Below are 13,590 nucleotides of genomic sequence, written 5' to 3' on the forward strand. Positions count from 1 at the left end.
ATACTATTTCAAGGTATAGAGAAATAATCCAGCCAGGGATTTCTGTATTTATAAAAAAAAAACACTAAACATTTTTGCAACCTGACAGTATTTTTATTTACAACTAGCTTTTACCCGCGACTCCGTCCGCGCGGAATAAAAAATAGAAAACGGGGTAAAAATTATCCTATGTCCGTTTCCTGGTTCTAAGCTACCTGCCCACCAATTTTCAGTCAAATCGATTCAGCCGTTCTTGAGTTATAAATAGTGTAACTAACACGACTTTCTTTTATATTTATAGATATCAAAATATAAAATTATTCTTGAAAATATTCCAATAATCCGAATTGGAAAATGTAAAGTTATAAAAGTCTTGTTACACACGTTTCGTGGAATGGTTATGTATTTAGGCATTAGTCACATAAAAATTAATCTTTATAGAACGTGTTTGACGGTAATTTAATTGCGTGCGGTGACGTAACACCTTGTATTTGTTAGTAACAATACGTACAGTACAGGCAACACTTGTATAAATGCTTCAAAAACTTTGAAATGATAAGGATAAAGTCGCTAATTTGATAAGTGTAACGAACATAAAAACTACAATATTGGGCTTATATTGTTCGATTGACATTATTAGACAGTTGTAATTAATGTTTACCTCCCAAAGTTAAATTTGCATTATAGGTTAATCCTAAAATGTTTTGCATTCGTAACATCTTCGTCTATTTTTTTTGGGCAATTTGCCCAAAATCTGTGTTTATTTTAAGTCATTCTTTCCTCTATAATTTCTACTTTTCACCGATGTAATAAATCAATGCCATTTAAAACTACCTGTAATATTCTCTGCTTTTCTTCGATTATTATTAACGTGTTATCCATTTTTTTTATCTTAATTCGAATGTTACCACAGAAGTCTTTGTTCAGACAGGAGTTACACTAATTCCCTCCGTAGGAAAAGGGCAGAGTAATGTTGAAGTCTTATTTCAGTGTTATCGTAAATTAAGATTCTAGCAAAGAAGAGTTACACCATTGCAATAAAAGAAATTGTTTTTTTAATCCGCTGCGCTATTTTCACAGTACAATGACTAATCCTGCCAACAATAGCTGTATTGCTTTGTAGGAAACATGCGGCGCATTGTTTATTGTATTTATATATAAAATTGCAGCTTCCGTACTTTTGTGAGTCGAAAAATATCTGTTCAGTCGCTTTGATGTTTCATACATAATAACTAATTTAAACACAAGCTAGGAAGTGAGATTATTGTAAGAAGCAGTGAACTTATCGGATAAAGATTAAGCCAAACTATCTTGGTTATGCATCTAACAAATAGGTGAATTCAAATAAAACTGAATAAACCTGATTCGAAATTATATTCAGATCTTTTCTGCCATTTTTAAGTAATGTGGTGACAAACATCCATACATTAGACTTTCGCATTTATAATACGTATTAGTAAAATTTAAATTATTTCAAAAAATGTATAGTCTAATGTTTGTCTATACATCAATGTTATGTTTTGTCGCGACTCTGACCTCGGCTACACGTATACAACATAATTGATATCGTCAGCTGCCTAGCGGTTAGTCTCCCTTCTTATGTATAGATAACACAATCTATATCGGCATTACACTTGAATTGTGATAGAAACATATAGATATATTTATTTATCATTTTCCAGCCACACACAATATGGGGTCGACACAACATATTTTAATCCTGTAAGTCGATCTATCATTCATTAATAATGGATGAAGCAAATAAGCACTCATACCAGTAATCCCGAAGAATCTGTAGGGTACAGATTTCTATTTGGCGCCATTCTTGAATCCCCCTATAACTTATGCACCTATTTATTCCATTTAACATATAAGTGCACCAGCAGTCTTGTCATCATTTCCTCGTATTGTGTCTGTAAATTTCGCTGGAAAATTTGCATCGATAAATATAACTGTGATCATCGTTCGATCGATGAATTTGGTTTAAATTAATGCATTGTTTGATTTCTTACGGTGAAGGAAATATCGTGATGCTGCACATTTCTGAGAAGTAATTCAATGATATGTGTGAAGTCAACCCGCACTGGGCCAGCGTGGTTCACTATGGCCTAGTCACCCCTAACTTGGGGTAGGCTCCGAACCACTAAGTTGGGACTTATAGTGAGATGATGATGATTGTTTAATTCGAAGTCTGTCTCCAAAATATGCCTATGTTTTTGTTGTTAAAGAAATAATTAGTAATTCCGTTATCATGGTAAATATCGCATTAAAGGAAGCAAATACTTTGTGTCGGTGGCTTCTACAAGTTAATTTCGTTATCTATAAACTGATAACGTCTAATTTGTTCGTTTTACAGACTTGCGTACTTAACAGCTGTCTTAACAATGTTTTACATTGTCACATTGACTATTTACTTAAGTTCCCGGATGACATTTCGGAAAAGTAATACATAACAAGTCTTATTACAATAAATTCACATTGAAGGATTCTGAAAAGTAAAAACTCTAGCACAAATCTTTCTGCCACGCTAAAATCTTACTAATATTATAAATGCGAATGTTTAGATGGATGAATGTTCGTTTGAAGGTATCAACGGATCTTGATGTAATTTGGCACAGGTGTAGAACATAGTCTCGAAAAACACATAGGCTAGTTATTACTTTTTTTAATTCCGCACGGAGGGAGTCGCGGGCGAGAGTTAGTATAGATATAGTATTTAAAAAAGTACAACACAAAGGTGCTGATAATACCCAAGTAACGATTTTGATTGTTAAACGCTTTCGAACAGTTATTTACAATTTTAAAAGAAATTATGTGAATCTGGATCAAAAATACCAAAATAATCAGAGTTGCGGTATCTCCATCCTGCGGTTTCTAAATATTCAGAGAAGAAAAATAATGTCAAAAAAAAAGTTTATGTCGCTGAGTTCCTTTAAATCTGGGTTAAAATGTTTTTTTATTTGCAAAATTGAATTAAAAGCGAGATAATTAAACATTCAAAACTGAACACGTTTTCTATCGCCTAAAAACATGTATAAAAATATCCTTAGCTCTATTATATTAAAGAGAATAAAAAGGACGACGAAATGTTTTTGGAGAAATATCTCAGTAAACTAACTTAAATTTTTACATCAGCCTTGTCCAATAGACATTTAGCCGTGACCTAGAAGACGTTTCGTAATTTCGATCGCTTATTGTATACAAATGTGATCTCATGATCATCCTAGAAACTACGAAAATATTTAGCAGTGTACATGGAATATATGAGTTAAATCTTCGTTAATTCAAGACTTGGCAATTTAAGGCACGTTCCCACTTTGTATTGACAACATGTAGTTTGAAGAGTCGTGGCCTATATTTATATATAAACGAACGTGTTCAAATATAGGACGACACGATTAAATGTCGTCTACGAATTTTTTCTTTGACGACAGATCGTTATCCCGGTGGGTATCGACATCGGTAAAACGACCAAATCGTGACGATTTTTTATACTTTTACTACAAATCATAGATAAAATTTTGCGATCTAATAAGAACTGATAGATATGATGGTTGCTAAACAATAAAAAAAATTACCACAAACAGTCATTCGTTGTTATGTAAACAGCTCGAGTCGATAATTGTCAGACGAGGAATTAAAAGTCACGATATACTGGGAACACGCCCTTAGACTTAAGACCTCTAATTAATAGCTACTCATAAAAAAGAAAACGCAAAAAACCATTTAAACCTTTACTATAGTTACACCGCTCTATAACTTATTATAATAGTTTTTTTATAGATAAATTTAGGTATTGCCCACAGTAAAATGATTCTGCTAATAACGTACTGACACATTTAACCTTGTTTATATATTCAAGAATTTTCCAACAGCTAATTACAACTTCAAGATTCAGTTTGGTTGAGGTTTGATTAAAGTTACTCACGTACTAAGACGTTATTATTTAGGCTTCTCGATAGTTACTCTCCTGTCCATTGTCTACATCTAAAATGAAAATTATGTTTTAATAACTAAATTTATTATAATAACTAGTTATCTCCCGCGACTCCGTCGCGCGAATTTAAAATAATACGTAATAAGTAGCCTTTGTATTTTTCCAGACTATGTTCTACAACTGTACCAAATTTCATCAAGATTAGTTGAGCTGTTCTGGAGATACCTTCAAATAAACATCCATCCATCCACCCATCTCAACATTCGCATTTATTAATTGCTTTAGCACACAGTGTGTTACCATGATGCGTCACGAATAATGACAACTTTGTTAAAGATATTGCATCATTTATGTTTTCCTATATATTATGTGCCTAACCATAAAATAAATTACACTACTTATTATCCATAGTACAGAATGTAACAAAAAGTTCTTACTATGAAAATATGCACGATGTTTTCCTAAAGCAAAGATATAAAACATATAATTTATACTTAAAAAAAAGCTTAAACGTAACAAAATATCCAAAAATAACTTCTCCATTTTGAATTATACAACACTTGCTGATATAAAAAAAAATAACCTCAATTCAAATAAAAATAATCATGGTAACAAACTTTTATATTTATTTAGTTTCAAAGTATTTTCTTCAACCTTCACTTTATCCTCAATGAAGATGTGAGCCTGACCTTGCTCTGGTTAAAGGAGTTAACATAATTGACTATAGAATATCCTTCAACAACGAAAATGGCTGTTTTCGAGAACTATACAATTGTGCTTTAATATCAAGTTAAATTGCAATTTTATTATAGTATATGATGCACTTAATTGCACGATCAGTGTTATGACTAGATCAAAGTTTTCTTAGTTTAATTGAACACCTAAATTATGGAGTAGATGACCGTCACCCCAAATGTCTTTGCCATACATAGAGGTCATTATGAAATTTAACTTTTTCAGATATTTTGTAATAATTATGAAAATAATAGGTAGGCTAAGTAATTCTCAGAATAAATAACCATGTGATGGTATGCTCATATTTATATTATACGTTTTCGCCGTCAATTTATAAATATATCAAGTTAAATAAAACTGTCACGCACATAGATCACGCTTTAGTTAAATAAACCGTTTATCTTTCAACGTGAGTTGTAAATATTTTATTGATAAGCGTTATCAGAGCTTGTCTCAGTGACTCAGTCTTGCAAATTGTCGAATTAAGTCATGAGCGATAGCGACTTTTGTTTAAGAATATCAGCTTCTATGTTACTTTTTATTATCATCAACTAGCTTTTACCCGCGACTCCGTCCGCGTGGAATAAAAAAAAACACATGATAAAAAAGCTCCTATGTTCGTCTCCTAGTTCTAAGCTACCTACCCATCAATTTTCAGCTAAATCAGTTCGACCGATCTTGAGTTATAAATAGTGTAACTAACACGACTTTCTTTTATATATATAGATTAAAAGTTTCCTAAGTGATACTAGAATCGGTACAAATTTCGGTTTTCTTTGCTCAAACAATATTCCATTACAAGTGGTATGATATTGACATAACAATCAGTTTTATTCTAATGCACTGTTTGAAAATGAATTCTATAGCATCTTGAATTCTCTTCTCTTCTGTGTTCTACTCTTTTATCTTACGATACCGTATAATAAATACGATTGACTCAGCAACTAGTTGACACACTTCCATTGTCTTTTCACTGCTTTCTTAATCACCTATATCTATGACTTACTTTTTGCGCAATAACGCTACAGTATAGGGACAATCAAACTTTTCCCACGAAACATTGCGCACGTATTGAGGGATACCTCTGTGCGTACTTTCCACCACTCGCAATGGACTCACCCACTTGCAAAAACATTACCATTTGTCATAAACAATGAATCTCTTAATACAAATATTAATGTCTTCCTCTAACAATAATAATAATATAATCGTACATGTAGGAATGCTGAATACAGAGTTAGAAGACAAGATTTGATAATTTACCAGTTTGTGGGTAGCTCTTTACTTTTATGACAAGAGGTGAATGTCCTATGTCTCGTCTCATCATAACAATGGAAAAAAATGTATTACTAAAAGCTACATATATGTATGGATGAGAAAATATGATAATTTGGAGTTGAAATATTAATCTTCTAGTTATAATAATTTCCATACTTCATTTAACATTTATTTATCAACGCCGAATGGTAAAGCACAAAGTCCATCGACCTCGACCTGTTCTGCAAATGATGGAACTGGTTTGAGTTCTTAAATACGCTAAATAATTCAGGATCATCTTTGCACCTTCCTCACACTTGTTCCTCGGGTAGTTAGAGGTAGCGTTAGCTATCCCTTTTTCACCTAGTATTTTATTCCTCTAAATAATATTTGCATACAGGTAGACCAAAAAATGTTGTACACAGTACGTGACGAACATAGTTTAGAAAAACGATAGCTTCGTAGTTAGGCCTTAGACTTGAGTTTTCCTTTTTCTTTTTTTTTGTAGTGAACTGAAAAAGTAACAGTGAAATGACCGCCATGTATGTTATCTTAATTCGATGTTATTCTGTTTAGTTCATTAAAACAAAATATACTAATCTTATATAATATCAAGTCGATACAATATACCACAGACTGTATCTTAGTACGCTTAAATTGCGTCTAGGCTTTTAGCCATTTAGGTACCTAACCTAATATTTACTCAGTGCGGTCAATTGAGGTGGGGTATATCGTCACTACCCACGCCACTCTACTCAACATAATCACTACGCCTACGTTACGGCTGACGTCAACAGATATTCGGAATTTTTAATCTGTGGATATAATATAGATAATAAAAACCGATGTAGTCAAATATTTTCTTTCCTGTGGTTCTAAATTATAAAAGCGACTATCAATTACGTTATAATTTTTTCCGAAATGGGTATTATTACTTATGTTTTTTTTAATGTTACAAAAAGGATAAGATTTTTTTTTTCGCCAATAAAAATCCACTGTAATATTTCGCATTAAAATAGATAGAACGTTTAAAAATGGAGATAACAGCTGATTTGAAATCCGATAAACATAACTGCGTATTCGGTGAGGTGTTACGTTTTTAAAATTTTAATGCTGACAATTATGAGAATTCTAAATAATCACGTACATAATATTATTTACATTACTGAGTCACGAATTTTATATATCGACTCATGTACGAACATAAGTACGGTAAGTTGAATGAAAATCACGTTTATCTCGCACGATTTTAACACACCTTATTAACTTCCATCAATTTATTTAGAAACAACCTAATCAGTTACTATGGGATACATATCTATATATATAAAAGAAAGTCGTGTTAGTTACACTATTTATAACTCAAGAACGGCTGAATCGATTTGACTGAAAATTGGTGGGCAGGTAGCTTAGAACCAGGAAACGGACATAGGATAATTTTTACCCCATTTTCTATTTTTTTATTCCGCGCGGACGGAGTCGCGGGTAAAAGCTACTTAGGCATATGACAATGTTAACAACTCTAGATCATTTCCCTATAATTCTGATAAAAGGAGAGATGGATGGATAAACAAAGTTGGTTAGCTTAGTTAATCTGATAAATTTACTTTACTACTTCTGTATCCTGTAGCGAGTGAGATTTACATGGATTGAATTTTGATTAAAAAAGAAATAAATATTTAATTTTAGATATCTTTTTTCCATAGTGCGATATTTCTATAAAAACAAATGGATGTATTTTGTAGTAACTCATTATTTTCTTCTTAGTATATCACCGTCAAAGTCGGCTATGAGGACACGTCGTTAAAAATTGCAGGAAATATTGAAAAAATCTAAAGTAGGGCTTTTCACAAAGCCATTCATGAATATCGTTGCCAGTCATAAAAATTCTCGAACGAATAAAAAGCAAAATGACGCCTTTTTAATATAGAGTTTGTACTCGATATAACTCCCACGTTCCAGTATTACCTTTGTAGTTTTATATCATATCGAATGCCAAATGCCAAGTGAATGGCTAAGTTTTAATATGGGATATTACTTGCTAACAATACCTCCCCCCCTCATTCCCACCTACGCAGAAAATCTTTTCGCATAAAGACAATAGACACGAAATGAAGACGGCAAAATAAAAAAATAAGACTTTTTTGTTCGAGACCATGAAAAAGCTTTGTTTCATTATGACGCAACATTTTAATTATCATTTAAAATCAGTTTTATGTTTAATAAAATAAATTTTCATTAAAAATTAATAAGTTTTAGAAAAAGTTTAAGTAATTTTTACTATTTTAGACTAACGATTTTTTAGAAGTTATTAAAGTAAATTAATTAACTTGAAAAATATTTTCAATGGACAATTTACCTAAATATCTTTTCTACTCACGTTCACGTATAAAATTATTTATAATTCTAAAGTGGCAACACTGTTCATGCCCTTAAATTAATCATGCGGGTTGATATGAATCGAACCTTCATTTTCATATCTGTGTTTCAAGTGTTTAGCATTTATATGACTTAACCTTTGGTTTATTAGACCAAAATCTCTGTATGAAACATATGGTCACCCCTGTCTTTCATCTTTAATAAAACAGAGATAACAATATGTTTGACACTATCGATGTATCACCTTTTATAATGCTCTTTTTTTAAGCTTTTATAAAATCTTTAATAAGACTTGCATCTTGATAGCTATAAAATACTGCTAAATACCGAATAAACATTTCTAGATAAAGAATGATTAGAAAGTTTAAGAGCAATATCAGGGCTTGAATCGTAAAAATATTTTATATATCTCCCATTTTATGTTTTCATGTTTATAGTTAAAAAAAGTCCTAGTTTTAGACGTGAATTTGTAAAATATGAGTTTTGATAAACACAGATTTACTGGAATAATTTTTAATAATAAAGTAAGCTGATATCACTGAATTGAGTTGCAAAAGTTCATTCTGAAGAAGTAATAAATTTAAGAGTAATTCAAATTTTTGTTAATATGATTTCAATATACATATTGTGTTAAAAATGTAATACTGCTTTTATGTACAAAATTTTCAACACAGACAATCATAATATGGTGTGGGCTATGATAGACGATTTTTTTTGGATTTCTTTTCCTTATAAATTTCTATCGTTTTTGACATTTATCGTACATATAGACTCCTTCATTTTCCTATAAATTCCGTCCATTGTATATCGCTTCGTACATTTTTAAAATATTTATTACTAATTCAGCGGTAATATTGTAATTGAATTTAAATCAACACAGAAGTCCCCTGCTGGAGAAAAATATCTCTTAATACACTCTTTATGTAGTCGTAAACATAAGATAAATTACCTTTCGATGTTTTTAAAAGATGAAAGTTGTAAATAACAAAAACCCTGAAAGATTATTAACACAGAAATCAAGACATACTTTAAAGAGAATTATGTATTAGGTAGACACGTAATAAGTAACTAAAGCATTGGATAATTCTGACCGTGTCGATGGTTAGTGAAAAAATCCCGTTATGCAAATAAATGAGAATTTACATAAATGTACGTTTCGTTATATATATAAAATAGTATTAGATACTGTAAAACGGCTTCGGGGAAAGAACAAAGAACAAGAATATAAATGGCGAGAGCTTCCATTTAAATACAAAAATACTTATACAAAAATGTTAGTCCGACATCAGTTCAAGGCCGGTTGACTACCAATTAGTCTGCTCGTAATATTAAACATAGCTATTTTGCAAACTAATAACGTTAAATGGCTTTGTTCCAGACGAATTTTTAGTAAAGAGTCGATCGCTATAATGGACGCCATTTTGAATCGGTCAAGTCCGCGCCATGTTAATGCATTATAAGTTTATTTCGTCTATGGTAGGTATTTTTGCCAGATGACGTCAATGGCTTGATTGCACTGGGGCATTGTACATCGTGCGTAAAACTAAAATTGATCCTTGCCATCTCTATTTCAATAAATTCACTGATTTTACTTACTCTAGATTAAATACAAATAAAATTAATATGAGTACTCAGATATGGAATGTCGGCTCTAATTTGATGTTGGTAATTTTTTTTATGGATCGACTTTCATTTACATTAGAAAACAATGTTTTTTTTGTAACTGTAGGCTATAGAGCCAGCCTTTCCTTTTTAATCTGTGTTTGTTACATTTAACAGACCTTGTTTATTAAAAAAAATTACATCTACATACAAATACCATTTACCATTTATTTAAACTTCGTAGTCAAAATTTAACAACCAAAAGGTTTTATAAGTAAATGCAAATAAATAGGTTTTGGTGATATTAAAAATCTTTTGATAAATATGTGACCAAATATGAATCTATTGTGTGATGTAAACTTTAATATGCTCTAATTTTTGTCAATTTTTATAAAAATGTCATGTATAAATATTTATTGCCTCACTCAGGGTTATTTAATGGTCGCTAAGGCTGTTCCGTAGTGTAGATTAAACATAAGAAATCTACACTGAGGTTCTGTTTAAATAACAGATCATAAATGAGGCAGTTAGTGAAGAAAGTGATCATATAGTGTAAAGAACTGCCGTATATGGGAAGAAAAACAAAGGCTTCTAACATTTTAAACCTTAAATTATGACATAGAAAAATTGGCGGCATCCTGTAGATTTTCTTAGATCTTAAAAAAAATCAGAAATAGAGTAGAATCACATAGTATTTGTAACTTGTAACGAAGCCGCGTACTTTGGTACAAAAATTAGCACAACTGACCAAAAATTTAATATGAAGACATCAACTTCTCCATCTTGAAAGAAAAATCCATCGAATTTTTCGTATTAAATGTCTTTGAAAGAATATGTTATTATATATACTTCCTATTTATTAAATAATTATTTTCCTTCTCGCTCAGTTGTTAATTTTAATAGTTATATTGGTGACCATTTTAAACAGCCAGTCAGTTTTAATAAAACTAAAGTCGTTTGAAACAAATGCAAGGCAAAGATTAATTCAAATGTTGAGGGAATTATAGGTTTTTATTTATCTGTGCGAAAATATTGACTCCCGAGAAAATGCGCTCAAATTCGTTTACGTAAATAATGTCAGCTATTGTACTTTTAAAATGTGCGTATTATAACTATAAAAATAATGGTTCTTTGTATTATCTTGTAAAATAATAAATTCTTTGTAAATAAAAATATTTTGCTCCTGTTCCCCGTAGCCGATAAGTGTTGATAATTCACATTTTATTTGTGTTGTTTGAAATATTATTGTTGATTTAAGGGGGACATGGCGTATAATTTTAAATTAGTGTTTTCACTTAAAAATAATTAAGATTTTTTCTTACTTCTTGGTTAGGTAACCGAGCAAATGTATTAATTTAAATAATTGTAATCTAGTGAGAGAATTGTGTAAATTATTTTGTTATAATACATTTAAGCAGTAAAATATTTTTCGTAATAAATTTTAAATGCAACATATCTATTACACTGTTTGTATTTCATTTTAAAAAAAAATCTTTGATTTCACTATCTTAAGCTTGAATGTACAGATAAAGAAAGTTAAACATAGGAACAGCTTGGAAAACTATTTTTCTGTGTTAAAGGCCAAAAAAAAAACTTGAAAATCTAGAATAAAGTAGTAAATAAAAAAAATATTAAAAAAGCATTGTAATAACAGATCGTATGTATAAGGTCAATTAAAATTTGTAACAACTATGATAATGCATTATTTTCTTTTTGTTACATTTTCTATGCGACTCATTTAAAAAAAAAATTAGACCTACTCACTCTTTCGTAGAATTCAATCGAATTTCGTAGAATCGAATCGGATAAAATGTATGTAATACGAATGAAATTCCTTATAGTTAATACATTTCCCTGTAATTATGTATAGTACAAAATAAGGTTTCCATTATATTGTGCGTTAATTAAATTGAAAGCCGTATTGGAACATTCTATTTTCAATAATTCCCGGGGCATTTATGTATAAGTATGCGTAACATGAGTCGTATGATAATAATAGAATTTTCTCCGTGTGTAGTCTGACAATGTTTACCAATTTTGCCGCGCTTTTTTACGTCATACGTAATGAGTAATTAAAAATTTAAGCATGTTGTATATTTTGATACATTTTTCAGTTGCAAATTTAAGAAGTTTCGAAAATTTATCATAAGAGGTTTTAAATAATAGGTCATTTTTGAGGTTGTAGATTTTTTGTTTTGTGATTTGTCAACAATTTCCATTAAATGCAGTCTGTTAAACAAGTGTTTGTGCATTATTTTGTAAGCCTATATTAAGTTGTTAGTTATTAATTTTTTGTGACATTTAATTATTGTAAGAGTTAATTTATCGTTTACCGCAAGTTTCCGCTCCGGAAAAGTCCGTATAAAAACAAATTGTTATTTCTGTTTTCAAATATAATGAAAGGGATGAAATTTTAATTTGTGTGTTAGGGTTTGGAAACTTATGGTCTTAACTTTTTTTCTTGTTGTATAGGCGCAGGTGCTACATTATCTGCCACTTATTATACTTCTCTTAGAAATTTCAAAGTTAGTACGCGAGCGTATCACCAACATTTCCATAAGAGTGAGATATTTATTTTCTTCGAGCCATTTGTAAAATTTCTTATAGAAAAGTGAATAGTACAACTCAAAATATTTGTTGAAGTTTTAAATGTGATATTGTTTTTGAGCACAAGATGGCAGTGTAACTATTTAATAAAGTGGTCAAAAGACATTAATGCTTTTTTCACATTTGCGCTTTAAGCAATGATTATTCTATGAAATCTATTATTACCACTACGCTGCTATTAAAAAAAAACAACAGATTACTATTTTTATAATGAATTTTGCACTTTTAGTGTCATCGCTATTGCTTTGTTATTAAAGTGAAAGTTTTGCTAAAAACTGGCAGCCGATACGGGTACTGGTAACATTTCACATTCTGAATTTCGATTTAATGAAGCCTTTTTTGTACCGGCTTTTAAATCTTTTACGAAGGTTAAATCTTTATATTGTTTCTGACCACATTATTAAATAATTTACTTTACCAATGTATTTATGTTAAGTGAATTAAAACGTTGAAGAAAAGGACACTATTTCAGTGATGTTCGAAGATTTGTGTTAAACAATATTTAAGTGTTTTGTCCGGAGTGTCATTACCATGCTGCGCTTCTATGTTGAGATATTAATAAATATGATTGTAGCCAATTTAGCAGTTTCCTTTACCCCCGTTTGTTAGACGTAAGACCTAGCGCCCGCGCAGTCGACAATAGCCTAGCAACTGCATTGTTTGGTCCAACTCACTAACAAAGAACGATTGCTGCAAAGAATTTCTAGCAATATTTAATTGAAAAGTTTCGAACATGTATTCTTTTACTTAAAAAATTAAATTAGTAGCCTATGTGTTCTTCCAAACTATATACTACATCTATGTCAAATTTCAGTGAGATCCGTTGAGAGGTTCTGAAGATATTTTCAAATTAGCATCCAAACTTTCGCATTTATAATATTTGTAAAATTTTTGGTAACTATTTTTTATATGATGTTCTGAATTCCATACGAGGTCAATATGTTTAACATATTCGTCTATCAATTGGCCGCCGATCAACTGAATATCGATTTTAACATTACAGTCACGTATCACCCTCAAAAAAGGTACGTTTGTATTATGCGTTTATTTACCTATACAATAGTTATCGCGCTACTTACAACTAACTAAAAAAA

This window comes from Papilio machaon, chromosome 17 (genome assembly GCF_912999745.1).
Source record: "Papilio machaon chromosome 17, ilPapMach1.1, whole genome shotgun sequence".
Classification (NCBI taxonomy): domain Eukaryota; kingdom Metazoa; phylum Arthropoda; class Insecta; order Lepidoptera; family Papilionidae; genus Papilio; species Papilio machaon.